Source organism: Dermochelys coriacea, chromosome 7 (assembly GCF_009764565.3).
Source record: "Dermochelys coriacea isolate rDerCor1 chromosome 7, rDerCor1.pri.v4, whole genome shotgun sequence".
Lineage (NCBI taxonomy): Eukaryota > Metazoa > Chordata > Testudines > Dermochelyidae > Dermochelys > Dermochelys coriacea.
Window position 1 is genome coordinate 98,275,734 of NC_050074.1, and position 27,916 is coordinate 98,303,649.

Genomic DNA, 27,916 nt, shown 5'->3' on the forward strand with positions numbered 1-27,916 from the left:
GGAAGACAACGTTCTCCAACCACACACTGATCAGCACCCAGGTGTGGTCAGTGGGCCAGGCAGCTCTTGGAGCAAGATCCACATTTACCTGTATTGATCAAAAGAGTGCAGCGGAAAGCTGTTCTGATATAGAAAGCTGTTCAAGTTACTACCAGTGAAAACAGGGGGACAAGAACTTTTACAGAATGGGTAATCTCATGCTACCCTCATGCTATTTTTAGTGAGCTAGGCTTCTGTCTACCCAAGTTGAGAAGCATGCTCCCATCTGCAATGTAGATGTACTCTATAAAAATGTGTGTCCTGTTTTTGTGGACTCCCTTTTGTACCACACTGTCTGACCCTCCTCCCTAATCAACCATGGACCATGCCTTGCTTTAGTACTACTTTCTGTGCTTATGTCTACATTGCAGCTGGGAGCATGCTTCCCAGCTCGAGTAGACAGACACACACTAGTTCTGTTCAAGCTAGTGTGCTAAGAATACCAGCATAGCTGGGGGTAGCACCAGCAGCAGCTCAGGTTAGCCATCTGAGTTTGTACCCAGGGGGGATCAGGTGGGTTTGTACTTGGATAGTTAGCCTGACTAGCCATCTGTGCCACTCTTGCTTACACTGCTATTTTTGCTTGCTAGCTTGAGCAGAGCTAGTGTGTCTGTCTACCCATGCTGGGAAGTACGCTTCCAGCTGAAGTCCAGATGTTCCCTCTACGGTTCTACTGCCATTGGCACAGTAGATGTGATCCTGGACCAACTCATCCCCCTGTGAGGATGAGCTGCTTCAGGTACAAAAGTTCTCCTTAATCTCCTTAGCTTTCCTGGAAGCTGCTGTTACTATTCTGGGTAAGCTGAAAATAGCCCAAGTCTGGAGTGCCCCTGAGTGGTGCTTCTGTGAGCATATTCCACAAACACATGTTTCCAGGATGGGATTTACAGAAGTCTTCAAAATACTAACGAGAGATGTTTATTTGCCAAATCCAATCTCAAAATTCATTCAGTCTTTCAGAGAGAAAGAAAAAAATGTATACAGAAAAAGACACTTAGCTGATATAGTGTACATTATTTTAAAAACAGTGAGTTCACAGTGTCCTTTTAAACTAAAAAACAATGGAGATTAAAGTCACATGGGAGAAATCCTATATTAAGGCAGCTCTACACTAAATATAGATCCCAAATTCTTTGCTAAAAAAGCTGAAACTAAAACATTAAAAAAGACTGTAGAAATCTTTCCTGATTCCACCCCTTTTCTTCTCAGCAGCTCATTATGATTATAAACTATAAAACTAGAAGTACTCATTAGAAACAGAAAATGTCTAAAATATTTTAATTGTTGGGTAGTTACCTTACAACTACAAACATATTGGCTCATCTCTCATGCTCATGTCACTACAAAGAACATTATTCCTGAGAATGCAAATCAAGTAAAGAATTCACCAGCTGTTGTCCCAAATTTTTTCACCAGATGGCAGCAGGAAGACAATATAGTTAATGGGAAATGAGAGTTGAATATTGAACCAACACGAGGTCTAACTGCTGGATTTAATTTTGTTTAAAAAGTGTCTTGATTAATTACAACACAGACCAAAAGTAAGAGGTGGAAAATTTTCAAATGACTCTTGCTCTCAACTGTCATTTCTTAGAACAGATGACAAAGAGTAGATGAAGACAATTCTCTAGAAAAAAAAAATCTTATAAGGTCTTGTGCATAGCTTTAGAACTTCCAGATTAATTCCCTTCTTAGTTCCCAAGGAAACAGGGAAGGCCTGAGGAAGTGACAACAGCAGTGCACAAATCACTTGTGAGAACTCTAATACCGGAACATGCTTTCAAAATTCTTTAGCCTGTTGTCTGCTCAAGCTACCTGGACTCTGAAACGATCCTCACCAAAGTCAAAGTCTCTCTGTCTTTATTCTTCTGTATTCATTACTGTTGATTACTCTTTCCTCCTCCTACCTCTGCATTCTCCACTTCGCTAATTTTGTGTTCTCTTGTTTCTCACTATCTTGTTGACCATTCCTTTAGTATCTCCTACAGTGGTTCCCCATCTTCCTTTCCCAGCTGTTGGACTGTCTCATGGTTTTATCCTCTCCTTTTTCTAGATGACCCCATCCACTCCTGCTATTTCCACCATCCCCTTTGCATGGATGATTCCCTATTCTACCTCCCTACTTCCTTCTCCTCTTAGTCCATTCTCACATCTCCAAATGCACCTTATACATCTTATCTTGGATGTTGATCCACCATCTCAAGTCTTTCAAAAAAACAAACAAACAAACAAAAAAACCTTATCTTTCTTCCTTATTCCTCTTCCTTCTATATCTCCAGGAAAAACTACACTTTGTTTCATGTCCCCCAGGCTCACTACTGGGGTCACACTTGGCTTTTCACCTGCTCTCCCTAATTTCTAAACTTTCTCCATATTGTCTCTTATTACATCCTATCATTTCTTCCTCTTTAATATGACCAAAAATTCACCACCCTTTCCTCACTCTCCACTGCTAAAATAATTTCCCATGCATATCTCACATTTCACTGTGGTAATCTTCTCCACACTGACTTTCCCTGCTTATCATTTCTTTCCCTTCTAATCCATCAAAAATGCCCCTGCTAGAGTCCTCTTCCTCTCCCATCACTCTACTCACAGTATCAAGACCACCTCACTTACCTGACTTTCTGAACCTTCTGTGGTCAGACAACCTCCACATCCCACCTAATCTTGCCTCCATTAGATCCCTGATCTCATTCCCTCTACAACATCTGACACTTCCGATCCTCCTCCCACTCTTAGCTTCTCGTGCTGCATCCTATGAATGGAACACTCTTCTTTTAGTCCATCTAGCACCTTTTCTCTTCTTCAGATCCTTCCATTAAAATCTTCTTCCTCCAGGAATGCTTCCTATCTTCATTATCTCATCAGTAAATCCCCACATCCAACAAACATGTACCTGAATTATTGTCTTGCCTACATTTGTGTCTTCTTAAATTGTAGAAACTCCTCAGGACACCTAACATGCCTTTATTTACAGTGTGTTTGTAAAGCACTGTGTCTGCCTAGGATGCTATATAAGTCACGCTTAATAAATGCAGACCCAAATATTTTGGTGGGCTCAATGAATTAAGGCAAAATATCTCCCTTAGCTCACACAAAATATCTCCCTTAGCTGCAGTGGAGGTCTGCCTTTATTAAGGGCTGTGTATAAATACCACAAACAAATTTTAAATATAACACCTAAAATTAAGCAGAAAAGGAGCATTCTGAGATTATATCTTTATCTTATAGTTCCACCCAGTATTGTGCAAATTTTGACCAAGCAGAACCACAAACAGACACCTTCCACCAGATGCAACTGTTATTTTTTAAACTCTAAAATCATGTGGAAGCTTTGTAAAAATAACAGGATATACGCACGGCGCATCACAGCTCCCTTCAATTAAATACCATTTTGACCTTTTCCTGGAATTCTGAGTCCCACCAAAACTGGCTCTTTTTATGCTGAGTTTCCACTTGAAGTCTATTTATGTCATGCTGGTTACAGTATCGGTCAGGATCATAAAGAAAAGCAGTAAGCTTGCAGACACATGGATACCACATGAGTTGGTAAGGTCTTGAAAACAGCTTTTCAAAATGAACATATAAGTAGCCTCTCTTCTTCCCACTAGCTCCATTTCTTTATTAAAAAAAAAAAAAGCTAATATAACAGCCAAGAGAAAATGAACAAAATAATCTGCAAAAGCACATAATTAGAGTAGATAAGACAACTTTTTTAAAAAAGATTTTTTAAAATGCTAGAGAAAGAATCAAGTTAAAAAAATAAGATAGGAAAGAAGTCTCCAATTAACAGCCTGGAATATTTTGTTCAGTTTCACCCAATGGTGAATGAAGGGAAGTAAGTAAATTATAGTAGGCAAATTCTGGATTTGTGGAGTTTATTTTTAGCTAAATAATAGCTTCATTTTTTAAGAAGTAAAAATAATCTTGAATCAGTGTGTAAAAAAATCACTGAGAGCCAGCCTGAGGGCTTGTCTACACTTACCAGGGTGATCCACGTGCGATGATCAATGCATCGGCTGTCGATTTCGCGGGTCTAGTGAAGACCCACTAAATCGACCACCAATCACTCTGTCAACTCCTGTACTCCACCTGAACAAGACACACAAGAGGAGTCGATGGGAGAGCGTCTCCAGTCAACATTGCATAGCGTGGACCCCGCAGTAACTAGATGTAAGTACATAGCTGAAGTTGTATAACTCAGATCAACCTCCCCCTGTAGACAAGGCTTGAAAATGAGCACAGATGAGAAGGGGCAGTATGACTATGTGGTGTTTGAAAAGAAGGTAAGAATTATTTTTTGTGCCTCTTAAAATATTTCTGAGCATCCTATGTGGGTTAAAGGATTAACCTCACTAAAATAGGACTTGGGTAACTGCCACTGGTACTCAAAGTTCCCCTGAAATTACACAACCATAAAATTAACCATGTTAAAGCTCTTTGTTCCCAAGGATGAGCTTCCAGGTACTATGGTACATCTTTAGATCTTACGGTTTCCATTTACAACCGATTTTCAACACAGCAAAATAGTAAGTTTTAGCTCCTTTGGGGACTATATTTGCTAATTTTACAATATTTATATTAAAATCCCTCCTGTCAAATTTTGCTTCACTGTAGTTACCAAAAACTGGTTATTAGGTACATAAATGTGATCATTATGGTTATGATTTGAATAAAACTAAAGGTTAGGATTAAGATTTTTAATCTAGTATCTTTAAAGCTTTGTTTGAAATTCCTTGAATTTTTTATTACAGGATATATTTGATTTTAAAAAATTCAAACTTAATCTTTCAATGACCTTGTGCTCTTATTGTTGCTCTTTAAATATTAATCAATACAGATCATGGTAAAGAAAAGTCCACAACAAATAGCAGTAATTAGCATGGCATTTTGTACTAAATTTACAGTAACAGTTGACAAACAAAAGGATGATAACCTATGCACTATGTTCAAGTGTTTGTAAGCCAGATTTCAAAGTGAATGGAGACAAAACAGTAGGGTTAAAAGAGAAAAATATACTCAAAAGGTCTATGGGAAGCTTTTCTACACAAAAGTGTATTAACTTCTGCAGAATCTGAACTTTCCTTAAAAAAAAAAAAACCAACACTAGGTTTCTAGCCATTATGTTTGCAAAGATAACTTTCCAAATGTAAACAGACTATAAATCAATACAGTTCCTCTGCTGCTCACAGCTTTCCCAAACTGCAGCTTAGTAGTGTGACAGGGTCAGGCCAGATGGGTAGAGGAGAGTGTTTTTTTGAAGGCAGATATATTAATCCCAGATTCAGCAAGTCCATTTTCCCTGGGTAAGGTATCGGGGCAGTTCCAGAACTGCAAGGAAGGAACTTACTGGAGCCAATTAAGGCAGGCTGGCTAATTCGGGCACCTGAGTTTAAAAAGGACTTTACTTCAGTTTGTGGCATGCGTGCGAGGAGCTGGGAGCAAGAGGCACTAGGAGTTGAGAGTGAGAAGGCATACTGCTGGAGGACTGAAAAGTACAAGCATTAGCAGACACCAGGAGGAAGATCCTGTGGTGAAGGTAAAGAAGGTGTTGGGAGGAGGCCATGGGGAAGTAGCCCTGGGAGTTGTAGCTGTCGCTCAGCTGTTCCAGGAGGCACTCTAGACAGCTGCAGTCCACAGGGCCCTGGGCTGGAACCCGGAGTAGAGAGCAGGCCTGGGTTCCTCCCAACTCCTGATGAGACACAGAAAGAGCTGACCTGGACTGTGGGTTCCACCAGAGGGGAAGGTCTCTGGGCTGTTCCCCGAACCCCATAGTGGACCAGCAGAGACTGCGGAGATTGTTCTCCTTCCTTTTTCCCATGCTGGCCAGTGATGAGGTTAGCTGAGTGAATGGCAGGTTTGAGCCACTAGCAAATGTGGCCAAACTGAGGGCTGCCGTGAATCTCTGAGGCAAGCAAATCCGCCAATAAGCACAGGACCCACCGAGGCAGAGGAGGAACTTTGTCACAGTAGATACTGAACAGTCCTGTTGTTTTCCACTGCTGCTATTATATCCTGTGGACCGTAGTGAAATTAGCAAGAATCAAGTCAGTTTTACTTTGCTACAGCTTGGAGATAGAAACAAACAGTAGAATCAGACGCTGGAGGATCACCACTTAAAAATGGAGACTGGGAAAGGAGTAGAAGAAAAAACACACTTTGCAGCAGCCAACAGGCTGGCAAAGAGAATAGAGTAACAGCAACACTCCCTCCCCATCTCATATTAGTCAGGAGACTCTAGCGAGGAAGGGTGAAAACAAGAAAAGGCTAAAATACAGGTATTTTAAAAGGAAGCAACAGTAAAATACTGCACTTTGTGAGAGCATTAGGCATTTTCTTTACCACTACTATGAACAGCAACTCTATCCTAGCTTCTGCATTTGAATAGTCACAAGGCTCTCATGAATTCCGTTGTCATGTAAAGGAACAAAGTTTGCCCAAAAATATTGTTCAAAGAAAAAAATAGTGATAGCAAGTTATATTTTATATGACAACCTTTATCCCATTGACCTAAATCAGTATGTATATCGTACTTGCACGTGAGGCTTCTCTTTTTCAGGGTTTATTTTTCGGGGTTTACTTTTAGCATTTTTTTGAGTTTGATGTAGATGCCCAAAAATCAGGTTTCTTCAGGGCTCTCTCTATGTATATACTGTAATAAGTAATCTCTTTGTAATGTTCCCCAGTGCACTTTAGCATCATACTATTTCAAACAGAACGATGCTAACGTGTGCTAGGGAACCAACTGGATCGACATGGGCCAACTAATGCACAACACGCTTGTATGCTTAACCCCCCCTCCCCCAACCCCTATAGTCCACATTACTGCTCCATGTAGACAGACTCTCAGATACAGAATAATTCTTTCTGGTGTTTATCCAATACACTAGAAAAATACCAGTTTCTTTCATATTTCTTTTTACACTTTTTTTTTTAAAAACAACTTTTATCAGTGTCTTGTCTATTAAAGCTGGAAATCTGAAACCCTACTTGCAATTAATAAAGGATAATTCAGAAACAGCCACTATAAGGAATCTATCAATCATATAGGCCGGGGTGGGCAAACATTTTGGTCTGAGGGCCACATCTGGGTGGGGAAATTGCATGCAGGGCCATGAACGTAGGGCTGGGGCAGGGGGGTTGGGGTGCAGGAGGGAGTGTGTGGTGTCTGTGGGGTACAGTATGCAGGAAGGGGCTCAGGGCAGGGGTGCAAAGAGGGGTGCGGGCTGTGGCAGAGGGCTCAGGGCTGGGAGTTAAGGACAGGGGGTTGGGTGCAGGAGGGGTACAGCAGGATGTTGGGGTGCAGGAGGGGTGTGGGATGCAGCAGGGGGCTCAGGTCAGGGGTTGGGGTACAGGAAGGGTTCAGGGTGTGGGCTCCGGCCTGGTGCCATTTATCTTGAGCACCTCCAGGGTGGCAGCAGCACATAGCAAGGTTAAGGCAGGGTCCCTGCCTGCCCTGGCCCCGCACCACTCCCAAAAGCAGCCAGCACATGTCCCTGCAGCCCTGGGGTGGATGGGAGGGGAGCAGAGGGCTCCGCGCACTGGCCTTGTCTATGGGTACCTTCCCCGAAGCTCCCATTGGCTGTGTTTCCCCGTTCCCGACCAATAGGAGCTGTGGGGGGCGGTCCCTGCAGGCGAGGGGCCACAGGGACATAGTGCCGGCCACTTCTGGGAGTGGCACAGGGACAGGGCAGGCAGGGACCCTGCCTTAGCCCCGCAGTGCCACTGGAGTGGCAATCCCACGGGCCTTAGTTTGCCCACCCTGCTATATGAACATATACTGTAGCACTTTTCATACCAGGATCCTCAAGGGCTTTGCAACATTAATTAAACTTCATAACACCTCTGTATAGTCCTCATTTTACAAATTTGTAGAGTGGATCACAGAGAAATGCCATTACTAGGGAAGTTTGGATACGAGTTGCATGGGTGAAAATAAAATAAACTGAGTCAGGATCTGCAGTCATCTGATCAAACGACTAGACACAAGCCTCTTACTGCCAATTAGGAGGTAGATTTGTTGTTACTGATTTCCAACCAGCTGGCCAAAAACCCACACAAACAGTGAATATTCTAAACCAAAACCAAATATAAACAAACATAGCATTCTCAAACCATGGTTCTTAACAGGATGCATTTAGCACTGTAACATATCATGGAAAAATCACTTTTAATTAATGTTCTTACAGCTTTCAAATTAAGTTTAGGATTTGAAACTAAATCCCCTCCTATGATATACTATAGGATTTACAAAGGTAGCACTTTCTAATAGGCTTTCAAATCACCGTTATTTATAGTCTATGCTTGCCAAAAATATAAAGAAAATAACTAAATATCTGCAATGTATGAGTGCAGCTATTTATTTACATTTTCAATTAGCAAAATACATTCTCGTGCCCCTTTCTCTTTCACTGATGACTGTATTGGCAAAAAGTAAAAAACTAGTAATTGCCCAGTACAAAACTTTTACTTATTAACATAACTGCATATGGCTTTTCAACAAAAATTTGAAAATGTAAATATTCAGCTGTCAGAATCCATTGTCACACTCTCTCCGGGGCTTGCATAATCCATGTTATGTGCACTGCAGGAAGGCTAAATGAAGGATAATGACAAGAATATTGGCAAGACACATACATAAAGAAAAATAAATAAAACAATCCATTCCCAGTCATGTTAGTAGTAATCTTGTTCCCTTTAACACTAACTTCATTAATATTCATGTAAAAATTAGTCAACACAAAACATTAATACCTTTTCTAAGCATGTTCCTCTTAGCCATCCAATGTTCTCTCATCGAAAGAGCGGTTTTTTACAACTCTGATAACACTTATTTTTAAACCTCTTATACCAGTTTAAAAACAGAAGACCAACCTCCTGAAGTTACCAATGATTTTGCCTTACTAGAAATAATAATTTTCTTGCATTTTAGGTCACACAAATGAGAAGCAATATATTTGTCAGTTTCAGAAATTGTTTTAGTTGTGTAGAAAATTATTCTGAATGAAATTATATAACCTATCACATTTGGCACTGAGTTTCTCGCAGTCAAATATAGATAGATTGCTGTGATTTCTCTAAATTCTCTATTTTGTGTGTTATGGACTACTATGTAACAAACTATTTTATACATAGCCCTTTAACAAACTGATAAATAAAAATGTATTTTAGATAACAGGTGTTAAAAATACACATAGCTAATAAAAGTTTACAGTGTGTGTGCATCCACAGTAATATATACATGCTCGTTCTCTCTTTATAAGTCCTACTCCTTCCCTGGAGAATTTCTTACCCAAAAATAAATAAATAAAATAAATAAATAAAATCACAAAACCACAACAACTCAGTGATTCTCATCTTTCCACAATCCAACTCTGCAAGGAAACCTAGCCAAATGTAATTCTAATACAATAATTGCCAATATATATTTCCCACAATTCTACTTAAGACTTATGAATTGGTACATATATATGAATCTTCACATTATCCCTACCCTAGTGAAATCCTAATTTGTTTCCAATTTAATTTCCATTTTAACCAAATCATACTGCCAGATTTAAGGATATTGGCTTCTCTGAGTAACCAATGTGTTAGCAAAAACAGTTTAATCCTTTACCTTGTATTATTAACACCACACACACTAATACTTAGCAAGGAGCAAGAATAAATGATTCTCTCAGGCACAAATTTGAATTCATGATGATCCTGTAATTTCTTTATTGTAGTTTTCAATTATTTTGTTTCTCAGTTTTAGAAGAGTAAGGGATGCCAGACATGATATTGAGAAATAGTGTAAATAAAGTGTATTTGCTCTTTCTTCACAGATAGGAAAGTAGACAAAACAGACTCTGAAAATCTTTTAAAAATACCCTTGGAGTTTATATGTCCATAAGAATTCCCTCAAGGCTGAATATTAGAATACATCAATGTCATGCAGCTGTAAAAAAGGCTAATATGATTCTGGGGTGTATTGACAGGAGTGTTGTATATAAGACATGGGAAGTAATTATCCCACTGTACTCGGCACTGCTGAGGCTCAGTTGGAGCCCTGTGTTCAGTTCAGGGCACCACAATTTAGGAAGGATGTGGACAAACTGGGAAGAGCCCAGAGGAGAGCGACAAAAAAGAAGAACGGCTTACCGAACCTGACCTATAAGGAAAGGCTGAAAAAACAGAGCATGTTTAGTTTTGTTTTTTTTTTTTTTTTTATAAAAAGATTAAGGGGTGACCTGATAACAGTCTTCCAATATGTGATGGGCTGTTATAAAGAAGACAGTGATCCAGTGTTCTCCATGTCCACTGAAGTTAGGACAGGAAGCAATGGGCTGAATCTGCAGCAAGGGAGATTTAGGTTAGATATTAGGAAAAACTTTCTAACTATAAGGGTAGTTAAGCTCTGAAATAAGCTTCCAAGGGAGGTCACGTCTACCCTCCTCATCTCTGGAAGCTTTTACAAACAAAGGTGCCTTTCAGAGAAGAGATTAAAATATGCCTGCATTTTTTTGTCCAATCTAATAAAATCATGAAGGGTGAGCAGAAGTTGCTGTATAAACCAGAGAAATCTCTTACCAATGACTTGAGACCAAATTCCGCTTTAAATTACATGTATGTAATTTGATTTATGCCTGGGGACTCATCTCTGTACAGAGCCACATTAACTTCACGGGGATGCTGCACAGGTGTAAGTGTTCCCTTTTATTTTCTAAAACAGAGTGGCACAAGCATAACTGAGAGCAGCAGACTCATTACTGACTTTTTCAATTTTATAAGAAAATTGTTCTCAAAATACTCTACTTTGAAAGGTCGTGGGGGGTGGGAAATCACACTTCTGGAATAGCAAGCTCTCTCTAAATTAGTCTTTTGTGATCCCGAAGCTTGTAATCTAAAATGTTGCATATTTAATTCACATTTTTCATTTGTAATCTACAGATAAGAATACCTGTGATTTACAAAACCACTTACATTAACACCAACTAGCAGGCTGAATTTGAAATGCAGAATTAAAAGCAAAATACAGGCAGCACTGTTCACCAAAACTTGGCAAAATAATCCATTAAGACCTGTACAATGTTCTATTGTAGGAGAAAGAACAAGTCCTCTTCAGGTATTGTAGTGTATTTAAGGATGTTTCACCACCGTGTGTTATACAAGGCCAAGGACACTCTTTTCTTGGTGAGAATGAGTAGCGTTTTTGTCAGTATTCAGATTAAGATAGTAAATCATTTATGGAACAAATTAAAATTAGCGCCTAACTCACAGTTACTATTCTGTGTGTACTCTAGTAGCACTCACAATATGCTAGGCACTGTTATATGCGTGAAAGGAAGACAAAGTCTTGCTCCAAAACACTTGCAATCTGTGACCACAGTCTTATAAACATTTATTCATGTGCTTAATTTTAAATCATGGGGACTACTCATGTGTCTAAATTAGACCATATACCTTGATCCTGCAAATATTGGCAAGACAATAAGAAACACATGAAGGATGGAGGAGAGGGATACAATCAAAACATCTTTATATGGATATATTAAATAAATACAATTTTGTAACTATATATTATATAATAAACACATGAATTATGCTTGGCCTCTTCAACCCTACCCATTATTAGTTGACTAATATAATGTAGGAGTCACAGAAGTAGTAGATCTCTGGAAGAGTGATTTGTAGGAGAAGGTGGACCTTACAGATTAGGTGAAGGCCTTCTGGAATATCAATTAAGGCAGTCAAAGGACCAGTCACACTGTAGATCTTCATTCATTAGATGGGTTTTGCAGAAAACCCAGTTTTCCTATGAAAAAAGTGTGATAGATGCCTCTTTTTCAGAAGAGATTAGAAAGGTTTGTTATGATCTGCTTGCAACCTGATATTTTCACACATTGTTCAACTTCAGAGTTGTACCAAAAAGGCAGCTGCTAAACTATGTTCAAATAGAATTGGTGAAGCTCACAAAATCTGGATGGCAGTTCTTGACACTTCATAGTCACATAACAAATGAGAACACTGAGTAAAACCACTAAACTCTCTGAGGCACTGGAGTTTGAAGGCCAAAAGCTATCCATAGGTGTTAGCTATACTGCCACAAGCTACAATCAGCATTACACCTTGCTGACAAAAATGCAAGCCCAGGAAAGAATGCAAATGTTATAAGCAATGTTAATGTAAGAATGCAAATTTTAGGTGCAAATAAATAAAGAAAAAGCATGAGGACAATTAACATTCTACCATGATTGAAATAGTATTTATTTAAAATTTTACATTTCTTGCAAATAATTTGTAAGAAGTAGAACTTCACCACTCATAGAAAACAGAGTTTTATAAAAGATCTATGAGATCATCCAAATTTCCCCCTGCAAATAGCGTGCCCTACATGGGACTTTAGAGATAAACAGAGAACCCAACCATTTTAAGTACTGTTTTTATGAAAACTATCAGTATAATAGCTACAGAAGTGTCTAATATTTATATAAAATTGAGTGGAAAAAATAGCGTACCATTAAGGCTGACACTTTTTACTAACTGCAAAATAATGAGATTTACCACAAATGTATTTAATTTACTTCTGATCAATACATATTTCTAAAAAGATTTATTGTGCTAATAATGGTGCCATTCCCTGCATTTTTACATTCAAAAGTGATATTTAACCATATATAAACGTATACTGTAAATTAACAGAATTGTAGAGTATATTTATAAAATATATAACATTTGTAAAACTAACACAGTTGAATGATTGTATATTATCCTGCTTAATTTTACCCAAACAAGTTGGATCATATTGTTCCTTAGCACCACCAAAGGCAGTTTACTAGGCAAGCTAATAACTGTATGTTGATCTAATTCTTTTTGGAGCAGAAATAACGATTTCCATGTATATATTTAGCTGCTATGGGCTTCTCACTGCTTTTATGACATGAACTATGCCGGGATAGCTCAGTGGTTTGAGCATTGGCCTGCTAAACCAGCATTGTGAGTTCAATCCTTGAGGGGACCATTTAGGGATCTGGGGCAAAAATTGGGCATTAGTCCTGCTCTGAGCAGGGAGTTGGACTAGATGACCTCCTGAGGTCCCTTCCAACCCTGAGATTCTATGATTCTATGTCATACGTTTCCTTGGCATTGCTTAACAGTTCTTGAGAGCTGGCTTAGGGATTTCATATTTTTACCTGTATTTTTAAATTTCTCTCTCCTCAAGAAATGAAATGTTATTTAATATTCTGGGAAGGTAGCGAAGATACTTTAAAATGTAAAATTATTTTCCTTTGGATGAAGTACTCTCCCCATCTTCAAGCTGTAAACTCAAATACTGAGATGGCAAACCTTAAGGGTACATCTACAGAGCAGCCTGGAGCATACTTCCCACTATGGGTAAACTGACACGGGTTAGGATAGTGTGCATCTGTCTAATCACATTGGAGAAGCATGCTCCTAGCTGCTGTGGAGACACACCCTAAAAGGCACTCCAGAAGATTGTGATGCTCAGACAATCTTCCCATTAATCTCTGCTTTAAGCACTAACAACCAAATAAATACACCAACATTTACAGCAATCTTTACATCACTTCACTCTACTACTGATGTGTCAGATGTAATTTACAACAGTAGGCCTTGCACAGTGCAGTATAATGAAGTCAAATATGGGACATGAATCCCCTTATCACCAATCAAAATCACCAGATTTAAAAGCTAACACTAGTCCTCTCTGTTTGACTCAGGCTGCATATAACAAACTGTCAAAAAGTGAACCAGAAATAATATATCATCAATCAGGCTTTTATGTTCCAAGGGCCATATCCAGCAAGGAAACCAAAGTTGAGAAGGCTCTGCATTTTCCAGACATAGCCTTTTGTGCATAATAGTATGATTATACAACAGCTTCCCGGTTCACATTCTGACAAATTTATCATATGCACTATTAGTCAAACAGAGTGGGCTAGACCTAGCTTTTAACTCTATTGATTTTGATTAGTGACTAGGGACTCATCTCCTACAGATGACTGACTTTATTACACGGCACTATAGATGAATTGTTGTTGCAGGATAAAAGCTGACATATTATTGTGGTACAAAGTGAATTCAACGGGAGATGAAGATAGTTGGCTCCTGGCAGCATCAGCACTATGTGTGAAATATTCTATAAGCAGAGCTGTGTGCAATTTTTGTGTAATAGGAACATGAGTGATGGAGTATGGGGAGATAATATGAAATAAACCAGAGAAAGTCCTCAAGTAACTTGATGGGGATTTTCAAAGTAGCCTACGCATGTTAGAAGCCCAAGCCCCAATGAAAAGCAATGGCAATTGGGTGCTTGACTTCTTTAGGCTATTTTCAAAATTCTTGAGACAAGAGTGATATAAGGAAGTATTCTTCTCCACCTCCCAGGGCTGTGTAATAAAGAGGTTAGGAATTTAGGTTTGAAATTTCACAAATATCATTAAGCAAATAATTCCAAAAAGTGCAGTTTACAATTGCTTATTAAAAACCGTTATGGCAAGAATTCCTCAAAGTTCTAAACTTTAAAATTCTGCAGATCTTTGCCAGTAAATCCCATTGCACAAATGCTATTGACTTGAAGGTCCAAAACATCAAGATGATTAGACTTGTACTCACTGGAGAATTTTTTTATCCCTCAGACTTTAAGCATTACAATCAAGTAAACATGTTCTACACAATGTACGAAATGCTTTATTTTGATTGCTGGACTAACTTTATTAGTATGAAACATTTCTCAAATAACTTCCATACATTTAGCAAGATACTGTTGATCTCGGAAAAACAAATTGCCATTTGTAAGAGCTGTATCTGTAAAAGACCATGGGAATTATGGTACTAGCTTGTATTTCTGGCTATTTAATTACGGTTTTTACTGATACAGGAATACACTACTCAACCCACATGAATATTTTAGAATTTACAGTATAAATCCAGAGACTGAACCTTCCATTCTAATCAGATAAACTTTTTTTCCTTGAATGTCAGGGCTCAAGTTTGTCTGGCAATATATAAAACTTTATGTTTTGGGATTTACTATTAACTGTGGAACATTCATACGAAGTTATTTGTTGATGTAACATTTGCCAAAAAATTTAAGGCAAATAAAAGGTATTACTAGATTTTGTAACAGATAATCTTGGGAAAAACAGGTTAGCTACAGGACAAAGATACAGTTTTCAAAAAGTTTTCAGTATTTATAAAAAATCATAGCTACTTTTTTTTAGGTCTAAGAACTTTGATACAAATGTGCATCCATATCACCTTACCAAAGAAGACAGTTATTATTATATACAACTCCAAAGTATTTATCCTGGATTCATTGGAATGGGGTGGGAGGAGGAGAAACAGACTTCTATTTCACTCACCCACCCATCCACTTTTTACTTCTCCTTTCACTTCACTCTGGAATCCTAGATATTGAGTGGAGCTGTCTGGAAGATGACTATTCACTTTTGAGGCAACCTTTGAAATTTGTTTTCATTTCTCATAAAATGAGAACAGTCAGTTGAATATCTAGATCTCCATCTCTATAGCCTGTGGGTTAGGGCACTGGCTTAGCATGTATGAGACCCAGATTCCAAGTCCTCACTCTGCCTGATTCAGAGCTGTTTTTCATCCCTAATCACCGTTCATCAGACAGAGCAGGGACTTGTACTTGGCCTTCCCCATCCCAGGCCAGTGCCCTACCCACAAGGCTTCAGTCTCTCTCTAAACTTTCCCAACAGAAATTTCATCAAAGCAGACACATTTTGACAAGAGCATAGTTTGATATTTCATTTAGTTGAAAGTGTTCAGATTAGTTTTAATATTGCGTAACCTGTCAAGGTGGAGCTGGGACAGAAGATTGTCTGGTTTAACCCCATTGCAAACTAAGGATGTTTACATTTAATGTTTTAAGGCCATAAAATTAATTATTTTAAGAAAGCAAAGAGAAAAAAGAATCCTTAAAATTAATAAGGCATTCAAGGTCAAGAGGTTTGGGGATTTGTAGTGGGAAGAAGGGTATGTGTGTGTTTAAATAATATTTGAGCATTTCAAATGCAATTGCTTGGGTCATATTTAGACCTTCTGCTCTAGTCAACATAGATAATAAATCAGACTTCGTTGACACAGGTTTTTCACTAGAGCACATTTCCATTTATAGATTCTGTAAATAAAGTATATTGGGGGGAAATAAGTCCTACAAATCACTTGCAAGCTTTATTAATCCACATAAAAATCATTTTGGAAAATAAAATACTAAAATTAAAAGAATTCTGCTCAATGTAATGATCAATATCTGAGGGAATTTTTATTTAAGTGAAGTATAATATAATGAGTGTGGAGGCGGGTGGGGGGAGAAACAGTTTTATTATTTTTGTTTACTTTTCATGGAGGACTTTTGGATACCCTGGTGATGGCTAACATTATGAAAACTTAGACCGCAAGAAACAGACACTTGTGTCTTTTACTCAAACATTACATCTAAGATTCAAGTCAAATTGACCACGTAACACATTCAGAGGCAAGCCTGAGGCTTTTCAAATCAGTGTGGTTCATCCCACATATTCCCTTTCCTTTGTTTGAAATATCTAAACACTGCATTTTGTTTTGTTTTAAAAGAATACAATCTGATCCTGCATGAACATTTAATACAAGGCCCTCAGAATGAAGTCAGGAATATTATGAACCTAAAAATTGATATTACAAAGTTTTAAATTCCCCAAATCTCTATTTGTACATGCAGATCCCACTGACTTAAATGGGACTCTATACGTGAGTAAGGGTCATGTGGATCCCTTTAAAGGATCAGGGTCTCAGACTAACTACTAGCATCATGTGTACATTCATATTCATGTATTGGTTCAGACATGATACACCTTTAAATCATGTACCAGAAAAAAAGTCTAAAAAAAAAAAGTGAATTTATACATGCAAAGGTATTTAGAACTTTTGATTTTTAGAAGAGAAAAGAATGTACTACAGTATAAAGTTTGGGGGGAGTTTGGGAGTGGGGCAGATAAGAAAAATCGATGAGATGTGTTATCAGCTCTAATTTGCATAAACTTTTACTTAATTTTATAGCGTTATTATAGGGTATATTAGAAGGCAAGATTTACATTAACAACGATTTCAGAATATATACAAACAAGTTCATTAACTGCAAGGAGCATGAACTGTGGTGTAATTAATGAATTTGATATGCAATTAGATAATCTTCTAATTACATCATGCCATTCCTTTACTTCACACAAATAGAGCAACCAGTATCACAAGATGCTTCTACTCTCAAAGAAGGTTCACACTTTCCATTGCAATATGTAGATTTAATGTCCACTGCACAAGAATTTTAAATTGTGAAGCAGTTTAAATAAGTGGATATTTATGGACATCTTTTCATTCATCTAAATCTTCTTACTTTATCTTAGATAAACAAATACATACACATTTACTAATGCTACATAAATGAAGCTGTTTTTTCTTCTTCTCTATTTTGCTCATTTGAGATGTCACAGAAGCTAAAAAAAAAAATCAGGAAAAACCATGAGCGATTTGAGCAAGTAAATAATGACACTTCTCACTTCTCACCATTTCCTATTTGTTTTTGAAGATTGCTAACTAAACAAGCTTTTATTGCAGCTGTGTTTTATGTACATTCTGTAAACTGTTGCAGATAAAAGCATGATCAATTAGTATACATTCATCACTGTTGGCTGGCCTATTTATAGCACTGACCACGGTCTGGGAGCAGTTCACTCACCTGATCATAGATGATGTTTGCAAACACAGAGAACAAAGATGGTACTGATACTAACAAGAGCTGACTGGAACATTTTAGCAAAATGAACTCTCAAAAAAAACCACACACAAAAAACCTTCTCACCTGTTTCCCCCCACCCCTCCATCTTCAGAAACCAACAGTGATTCCACAGTAAATCCTCACCAGATTGACAGAAACCAAGAGTCATCCTTCACTTCTTACTTAATCTATACTCAAGGAACCAATGGGAATTCTGTCTGAGTAAAGACTGAGGGCTGTGTTCTCAGCCTGACCATAAAACAAGTGGAGGGGAAGAAACTAACCCAAAAACTCTGTACCCCTTACCGAGTCACTGATTTTACTCATTGTCCCATTACTGATTCATGGGGCTATCAGCGGTACTAAAATGGCAGAGAGGCTGAGAAGGCCAGCAAAAGCTATAGTAGCAAGGAAGCAGGAGATCCCGGCTCTCAGAATTCCTAGCCAGACATGCACAGTTACTCTACATCTAAGCATTAGGCCAATACTGAACACTTCTGAAAATATCACCCTGAAGGATTACCACATATGGTTTTGTCTCTGCAAATACTTAGCACCATGTACTTTGGTCTTGCTGGTCTAAGAATGTTTATGCTTCCTGTGTTTATAAGAATTGAAACAAATATTCTTTACAATTTGGGAATGATCAAGTATATCAAAATGTAGAGTAGTATCGTGGAATGTATTTTTAGTGTATTGTTTCAATTCACCGCAACAGACGAAGCTTTAAACCAAAAGTGCAGGAACATTTTTTTTAAATATTCCCTTTTTAAAACATTTCCTCGAGTTAGACAATTGTTGCAAGAACAGGCAGCGGTGGGAGTACTGATGCTGGACCACCACCCCACCTTAAAAATGGGGGGGGGGCACGAAATCAATACATTTATCTTCCTTCAAATTCTATGTTCTATCCACACACGTTAAATGAACAAAATAGCTCTTCTTAATGAAGGATACACACAGGGCAGCACCTCCAGCACTCTAGACCTCCTTAGAGCATAAGTGCACGTTCCTGCAGGGTACTCTAAAGTAGCAGCAGGACTTGAGTGAAGAGGTGAGCAATCATACCACTGCCCTCAGTTAACAAATTCATGAGGACATTCCAGTAGTGGTCCTCCAGGCAGCAAGGAGAGGACTTAATTGAACAGCCTGCCCAGCCACTACATAGCACAGAGGGGTATTTTCAAATATACCCTCAATAAACACATATAGAGCTACGGTTAGCTCTGGTCAGTTCAGTACCCTGCCTACGATTCTCTCCCAGAACTACCACTGAAAGAGAGAACGCTCTTTTTGGTCCTTTCCACTATTTTGCAGTCAAGTTATCTACAGTATATATTGTGAAAAACCTTCCCTGAAACACCTGCAGCACCCTAACAATATCCATACATTCAAAAATGTATAGGTTGCAAAAAAGTTACTTCAGAGTAACACAGGTAACTCCCTTGGGGTATAGAGAGCAGAGCCCCTTTAAAACCTTGTCCTGAGGCAGAGGAAGTGCTGGTTGTTTTGGGGGTGGGGTGGGAGAAATAGAGAGAGGCAGGGGTGGGGGTGTGTGTCTGTAGCTCCAGACAAGAGGGCCTACAATGAGCAGGCCCACACCCTCATGGAGTGAAGCATCCGAGAACCAGCCCAAAGCCCAGGAGGGACAGAATGGCCAACTGAGGATGTCCCAGGATGGGAGCCAGCAAAAGCACCATGCGAGGTAGCAATCACCTGAGGAAGACAACACAGAGCTGGACCCAGTATCACTGTCGTGCAGAACAGAGTGCTGAAGCTTGTAACTTTGCATTGGGAACAAGGAGGAAGGCTGGAGCTAGTTAAGCGGGGAGACTGTCGCTCTGTGTGCGTTGACAAGGAGTGGCAGAAGAGGTTACCGGAGGGGTTTGTTGCGGAAATTTTACTGGCACTAAAGATGACCAGGAGCACCCTAGACTCTCTGCCCAGGATTTCTGAACTTTGAGTGTAGATGCATTGCTTGACATCTTTCCTTTTATATTGTGGTACTACGGAGCCCTTGGGTCCTCGTGTTGGATCAAACCTGTTTTACCATTCCCCCAATCTTCACCCCCTGTTGTTTTTCTCCATTCACCCCTCTGCAAATAAATATTTCCCTTTCCTTTTGTTGTACTATTCCAGCGCGCGCGCACGTGTCTCTTCGGAACTGGTACCCTGGGGTGGAAGACACTTTCTCTGCTGTGTTCCTACCCGTGCCTTTTCTTGGCCAGAGCTGCCTTGATAGTGGACTCCATCTTAGCCCCAAGGGTGCTATAGTTACACACAAGTATACAGACCACATAAGGAACTCCAGGACAAGTCAGTTATTCTCAGAAAATAAAACAGCAATACATTTTTATTTGACATTTCAAGCAGTGTTAAACAATACCATGTGACAGCTGTGGCCTCATTTGGTTCCAGAGAGCCTACAGTATTTCAGTGCCTCCATGTAAAATGAGAGGACAGCTCCAAGTTTTAATCTCCTAATTCGATGTCTCTGATGCTTCAGAAGGTAAAAATAAAGGTGAATCTAATAGTGAATTCGCTACCTTTTTTTTCTTAAATGTAAATGCATTCTAGCAAAAATATTGCTCAGTACATATTTTAATAGGATCATGGTACACAGATTCCACTAAGAGGGGGGAAAAAAAAACAGGTTTTTTTTTGTTTGTTTTTTTAAATGTTGTTACTTTCTGCCTTGGTCTTTAAAAAAAAAAAAAAAAGTCATTCCACTGAGCATTCCAAGCTCCTTTCAAATTCACTCTTCATCCTCAGCAGTATTACACTGTTGGTACTCTCGCAAGTCTCTGGGAAGCGTGTTGTCACACCAAGTGTAAAGAAAAGGATAAATTGTGAAAAACAGAAAATAAAAAACAAGGAAATATTTGCTTCTCCCTTAGAACCTCTCATTGAGCATTAGCACCAAACAGCAGATATATACAAAGTAAAGCAGCAAATACACAGTCTGCTAGGTCACACAAGGCTGGAGAGGGCACATAAACTGACCAGAACAGTGGCCTACAACATTGCATCAAGTCACAGGTAAGCCAGCCTACCATGCAAGACAGTATCAAATGGTGGCTGAGGAGAAGGCGAGTTGAGGAGAAGAAAAGTAACCACAGCCTGACACCAGGGATTTCAGAACCAATTATCTGGCTCTTTGGGTACATCTACACTGCAATAACAGACCCACGGCAGAGCTGTGGGTGGCACAGGCCAGCTGATTTGGGCTTGCAAGGCTCAGACTGTGGGGGCTAAAAATTACTGTGTAGACATTTGGGCTTGGGCTGGAACTCAGGCTCTGAGATACCACAAGGGGGGTAGGTTTCAGAGCCCTAATGACTACAAATGCAATTTTTAGCCCTTGCAACCTGAGCCTGAGTCAGCTAACCTGGGCCAGGCATGGGTCTTATTTAATTTGAGACATATCCTTTGCCTCCTTTAACTTCCTATCCAGGGCAGAGTCCATTTAGCTTTTATCCTTTCACAAGCCACACAGCATGCCTAAGTCTGCAGCAACTCCCCGATGCATTTTGTTTTGTGGTGGTGCAATGTCCCAAGTCTTCTTTGCACTTAGTACATGGGACCTCTCCTACCCTTGGTCCCATTAATAAAGAGGGGCAGTTCTGCCTTTTATTAGTTTGAACAGATGAACATTACTGTCACTGTAAGGATGGTTCTCCCACCACACCTTCCCACTTCCTCATCCTTACAAATAAGGAAAGAAATCTTTGGCCCACTGGTTTTCTCACATCTTGCTTCAATTCACAACTGTCAGCCATGGGGACTTCTTCTTTGGATGTCATTGCACTGACTAGTACATTTTGTTCCCTAGGAATAACTCACTCTTGTGTCCATTCCAGTTATTCCCACAAGCCTTATGCCACATGGCGCCCCCCCCCCCCCCAAAAAAAGAAGAGTACTTGTGGCACCTTAGAGACTAACAAATTTATTTGAGCATAAGCTTTCGTGAGAGCTGTAGCTCACGAAAGCTTATGCTCAAATAAATTTGTTAGTCTCTAAGGTGCCACAAGTACTCCTTTTCTTTTTGCGAATACAGACTAACACGGCTGCTACTCTGAAACCTGGCTTAGTTACAGAAAAGATAAAAATGTATATGCAAATCTTCCTAAGCTCCTGTATTTAAACACACAGACTGACTGATTTGTTTTGAGATATTTCCTAATCAAAACCATGATAGAGAATACACATAGCTTCATATTCTTGGAAATCTATACAACAATTACAATTCCTTTCCTATGCAGCGTTGTATCTTCTTATTGCAATGTCTTCCTTTTTGTTCATACTGCTACATACAAAACATATTTTAAAATGTCTGTGCTGTTTTCTTTTTTGTCTGAAAACCAGTCTGGTTTTATTGCTTTTAAGAAAGGAAGCAAAACATTTAAGCTGACTTAAATAAGTAGTATTGCTATGTAGCAATCTCTTTTTTAAGAGATCTGTTTCTTTCAGCACTTGTCCTAATTGCTACTGGCTTTATATTTTAAAAGACTTTAAAACAAAAACAAAAAAACCAAATCATTTGCCCCCCTTTAAACTGAAGGCAATTAGCGGATCCTATTAAACCAGGTGCTGTATTTTGGCCCCATCTTCTAGGATGACTATTATTATTATTATTTCTTCCAGATATTATAATACCCAGAGGTCAGGCAGGTCAAACGACAGCCCAGATCAAGGGTCAGAGTTCACACAAGAGGTCCTAATAGCCAGGATATCCAGTCCAAGGGGCATGTACAGCAAGGTAGCTGGCAATGGCCTATTCCTCAATCAAAGCCAGAAAGAAATTTATATATGGTCACTAACCAATCAGGGTAAAGATCATGCGGCCAATCAGGCAGCAGGTCACAGAATCATGGAGGCTGGCCCACCCAAGTCTCTGAATTCCTTGGTCATTGGATGAGTTGGCATGGCGTGACAGCCAAGGCTGCTTCCCGGTGGGCCTGGGTTCAAGACTAGGATTTGAGACAAGATCCTGAGAGATCTTCTCAGTCTCAGCTACCCGAACTTCCAGCATTTTGCTGAAAGGTAGGTAAGCTTTACATACATCAGACAACAGTGTAGTATATTTTAGAGTGAAAATATAATTGTTCAATATATAATACTGCTCATTTTAAAAATATACCCACACACCACCTGCAGCTGCCCTGGCAATCTCCCTTTTATTAATTTTACTTAGTGCTGAAAAGGTTGGGACTGCATTTACCTTTTCTCACTGATGTGCATGGGGTTGGCGACCACCTCTTGCCCTCGTCCCACCACATGGTTAAAAAAAAATGATTTAGTATTAAATCTGACCCTGAAAGATATTTGATAAGGTAAATATATTTAGGGCTTGCAAAGTATGACTCTTCCTTTGCTATCCTCCTCCAGCAGCCCACCCAGGTATTGAAGCAAAATACTAATTTGCTTTAAATACCAATTTGAAAACACGGGAACTTCAAGGACATATGGATTTTAAACACAACAATTCCTTGAAGCAAACAGCACCATACAACCAATGATCAACCACTTGACTGGTTAGCAATACAGAATGTTTGGACTCATTAAAAGTGTCAGTTTTAATTGTAGTTTCAAGCGTGGTCTAAAGCAGTTATTTCATCTTTTCCAAAACTATTTCATACTAGCTATATTAATCATGCTGAAAACAATAAACATAATATTGGGGGTTGGGTTGGGGTTTTTTGGGGGGGAGAGAACGGGAAAATCTGTCCTTTATAGATGTAATACAAACTGTCCATATTTTTAGTTTAAATAATGTTTCTTGCCACTACATTCAAACAGTCTACTTTCATGCATATGAGTTTCCACAGGAAATCCTGCCCTTCGTTCACTCTTATCCCTACAGAAAGCTATTTCCTTTCATTAGAAAGGAAACTGTGTTTAGTCCTATGCAGCAGTGAGTATACTGAAACACTAATGTTTTGTTCCTCGAGAATCTATATTTAGGCAGAAAGCAAAAGCTAGAAACATTAGTATGCACTATGTCAGATGGTGCATACTATGTGGAAAATTGCAGTGAATATGAGAACACAGATGCTATGTTAACAGAACAGAAACTGCAGATTAATTAACTCTAGTGGGGATTTTCATACAGATTTTCCTCACTGCTGAGTGCTTGATGAAATTAGTGTCTTACTACAGATGGCCACTTGAAAAAGGTTTGCATCCCCTGCACCTGTTACTTTTCAGTTTATTTGTTGCTTTCCACAATCATGGAAATACATCTTAGCTAATGCATGAGGTTGCATTTAAAAAAAACAAAAAAAACCCCCAAACATACACACACATTGGGCCTATTTCTGTCCTCCAAAATGTACACCCAACTATTAAATTCTATGAGAGCTGCATGGACGTATAGCCTACTGAATACAGAACTGTTTCTGTATGTTATCTCATATAGCTACATGTGTACTGCAGAATTATTTTATTCTGACTTTAGCTGTAGTTAGTTAACAGTGCATGTCTTTATACAATGCCATTAAAAATAACTCTCCCACCAAATAAAATTATTCTGCCAATCACAGAACACAGTGAATAATTACCTAATATAGCTTCTTTTAAACAGTCTTTGCATGACCCACTTATGCCTGTTCCATTTTTAAGTTTTGGAACTCCCACATATTATATCAAAACAAATCCTTGACACAGAACCATTGCTGCCCATCTCCTTCTCTCTAATCTACTTAACATAGATCTGTTTGCTGTGCTATTTGGGACAAATATGGCAATTTCCTACAATATCCTTGGAAGATCTTAAGCCTAATTAAATAAGTATCTTTGGGGTCCATTGTATTAAATGAATGGTTTATGTGTTACAGATTTGAGATCTGGATGTTCAAAGAAGTATACTGAAGTGCCCCACACAAGAATGGACTCTTGGAACAAAGAGTGCAAAGCTGTTTTCCAGGGCAATATCCAGACGGAGGTGAATGCAAATTCCACATCTCCAGTTATGCAAAAATCCATCTTTTTGAAGCTACACCTTGAGGTGGGGGCCATTGTGTACTAATCACTTATTATATGATCTGAAGATCAAAGGCACAAGCTGTGTAAAAGAAAGACTGAACTATTCATGACAGGTTTCAGAGTAGCAGCCGTGTTAGTCTGTATTTGCAAAAAGAAAAGGAGTACTTGTGACACCTTAGAGTAATAAATTTGAGCATAAGCTTTCGTGAGCTACAGCTCACTTCATTGTATTTTCCACTGAATGCATCCGATGGAGAACATAGATACATAGAGAACATGAAACAAACTGCCCTCCCCCTCCCCGCTCTCCTGCTGGCAAGAGCTCACCTTACCTGATCACTCTCATTACAGTGTGTATGGTAACACCCATTGTTTCATGTTCTCTGTGTATATAAATCTCTCCTCTGTATTTTCCACTGAATGCATCTGATGAAGTGAGCGGTAGCTCACAAAAGCTTATGCTCAAATACTTTTGTTAGTCTCCAAGGTGCCACAAGTCCTCCTTTTCTTTTTGAGGATACAGACTTACACGGCTGCTACTCTGAAACCTGTCACCTGGTTACACTTCCATGTTCCCACTCTATAGCGGGAGAAAGGAGTGGTTGGGGAACATCCCTGACTTCTTTAGCTCTCTGATCCCTTAACACAAGACCAGAGCCACCTTTCCAAGCTGCAGCTGTATCCAAACACACACATCCAGACATCCCTGCCCCCAAGAAAAACAAGTTTAAAAACAAAAACAAACCAATCAGGAATTGAAATTGGGACCTGGTATCTAAACAACCCAGCTCTGCAGTGCCATAGGCTTTGCTGTGATCATCTCCTTCCTCAAGTTCTGAATGGTAATGTCAGCAACTGCAGTGCTTGTCTTGCTGGTAGCGTAATGTATGTGTGAAGATTTCTGTGCTAGCAGACCTTGCTGCTGGTAACAACTTCTGTGAAGGTAGCTACTTTAAGAAAGTGAAACTAATTTTTCTACATTCATAGTTCAAGGTAAGTGAAATACAGAAAAATAAATAATTAGCATTAATAGTGGAAGGGGTAGTTTTGATCTTTAAAACTGTCAGTTTTAAGCTCATGTTACTTGTAGTGCAAAGGAAGATACTGTTTAATTAATTATAATTTAAATTGATATTTTTCTTTTGAACAACAAAGTAAAGGCCCAGTCCAGCCACCTTTACTCATACAAAGTGGTCCTGACTTAGAACTTGTGGCACCTTAGAGACTAACAAATTTATTTGAGCATAAGCTTTCGTGAGCTACAGCTCACTTCATCGGATGCATCCAAATAAATTTGTTAGTCTCTAAGGTGCCACAAGTACTCCTTTTCTTTTTGTGAATACAGACTAACACGGCTGCTACTCTGAAACCTGACTTAGAACTATTATGGTACACCCGAGTTGCAGAATAAGGCCTTATTTGTTCCATAATCCTTCCGAACATATTTAAATGAGACATTTACTGATTGGTAAATTTAAAGAAATGCATGAGAAATGATTCCCAGAACAACAACAACAACAACAACAACAAAAATCTATATTTCTAAATACAATGAAGTTTCTACACATACTTGTAAGAAAGATAAAAAACAACCTTTCAATTTGACTATTATACTATATTTTAAAAAAGCATGTTATTCCTACTATGTTAGATAATTTATTATTGTTTTAAACCTTTTAGTCTCATTTAAAAAACTATTAACATTTTCCACAAGTAGTCCATGTAAACTTAATACCCGTTCCCCTTTAGAAACTATGAACATCTAATTTTAAATTCTAACATTAATACAATTGGAAGTAACATGGTGCATTACAGAAAAATTAAAGGTTTCGATCAGATGATTGGATTATACCTATGGCCACCAGGGAGTGTATCAAAGCTTTCATGGCACACAGTAACAACCTATAACATCAACAATATCTGAATAATAATTTTGTTTTAATACTTTCGATTGCTATGCATTTTTCTTGGAATTCTCCCTTTTTTGGTCTTTCAGCTTATCTTTTGAAACAGTATCTATTCTTCTGAATCACAAAGCAAATTCTAGTAGGAAACACTATTAATCAAATGACAATTTCAGTGACAGTAATCAAATCATTAAACCAGCAACATAAATCCTTGAAGTTGTGTTATTTAGAAGGTTATTTAGAAGGTTGAGACCTATAGAAGGTCTCAACCCAGCAAAAACAAACAAACAAACCACATATACACGAGTTCAGTGGTACTGCTCACTTGCTTAAAGTTAAGCTTATGCTTGTGTCTCTGCAGAACAGGGCCTAAATTATTTAGTTCTTTAGATTTATACCAAATAAAGATGGCAGATCACGTGACTTAGTAATTAGAGCACATGGAAATATATTTGTTAGCTTGAATTGAATTCCTTCAAATGTAATTGTTTACTTGAGAAACTAAGACTAGTACCATTTAACACACACAAAATGTTAATAGCAAATATTTTGCAGGCCTTCGTTGATGCAAAGTATTACCTTCCGAGCTGTCAGCTCTCAATTTTATTCAGTGTCTTGCAATGTTTGGATGCTTTTTCAGAAAGCTATGCTCCTCGAGACAAGTGATTAAGTGAGAACCCGGTTTTCAATTTTCGTAAATAAAGTTATTTTCTATCCCTCATATTTATAGAGAAAAGCTTGAAAACATGATTCAAGGTGAACCCTAAAAGCATGGCAGGCAGAGATAGAGCAACCGCAGTCTAGCCATTCTTAATTTTTTTTTTTTAAACATTACAGAAAAGTTTCCGAGTAGCAGCCATGTTAGTCTGTATTCGCAAAAAGAAAAGGATGACGACTTGTGGCACCTTAGAGACTAACAAATTTATTTGAGCATAAGCTTTCGTGAGCTACAGCTAGACTGTGAAAGGCTTTGAAAGCGAAGACAAGTAGCTTAAGTTTGATACGATAGAGAAGGGAAACATTGTGGTAGAGGGACACAAAGAGGAGTGTCACAATCAAAGTGATGGTCAATGAAAACTATCTTTGTAACAGGATTCTGAATGGATATGACAAGATGAGATTGCATTTGTCAAGGCCAAAGAAAAGGATCGTGCAGTAACTGAGATGTCAACTAACCTTAGCCTTGGCTCACCCCCCCACTATC

The 27,916-nt window shown here is 38.7% G+C and overlaps 1 protein-coding gene and 1 long non-coding RNA gene across 6 annotated transcripts in view; both read right to left on the reverse strand.

Moving 5' to 3' along the window:
• Positions 1–27,916, reverse strand: part of INPP5A (inositol polyphosphate-5-phosphatase A) — a 444,123-nt gene that overhangs the window by 339,812 nt on the left and 76,395 nt on the right. The gene's annotated exons all lie outside the window — the stretch shown is intronic.
• On the reverse strand, positions 98–27,763 carry LOC122461132. Its single transcript, XR_006282885.1, has 3 exons — positions 27,751–27,763; positions 24,164–24,172; positions 98–1,891 (listed from the first exon to the last, which is right to left on the reverse strand). It is a non-coding gene; the product is annotated as an uncharacterized LOC122461132 (long non-coding RNA).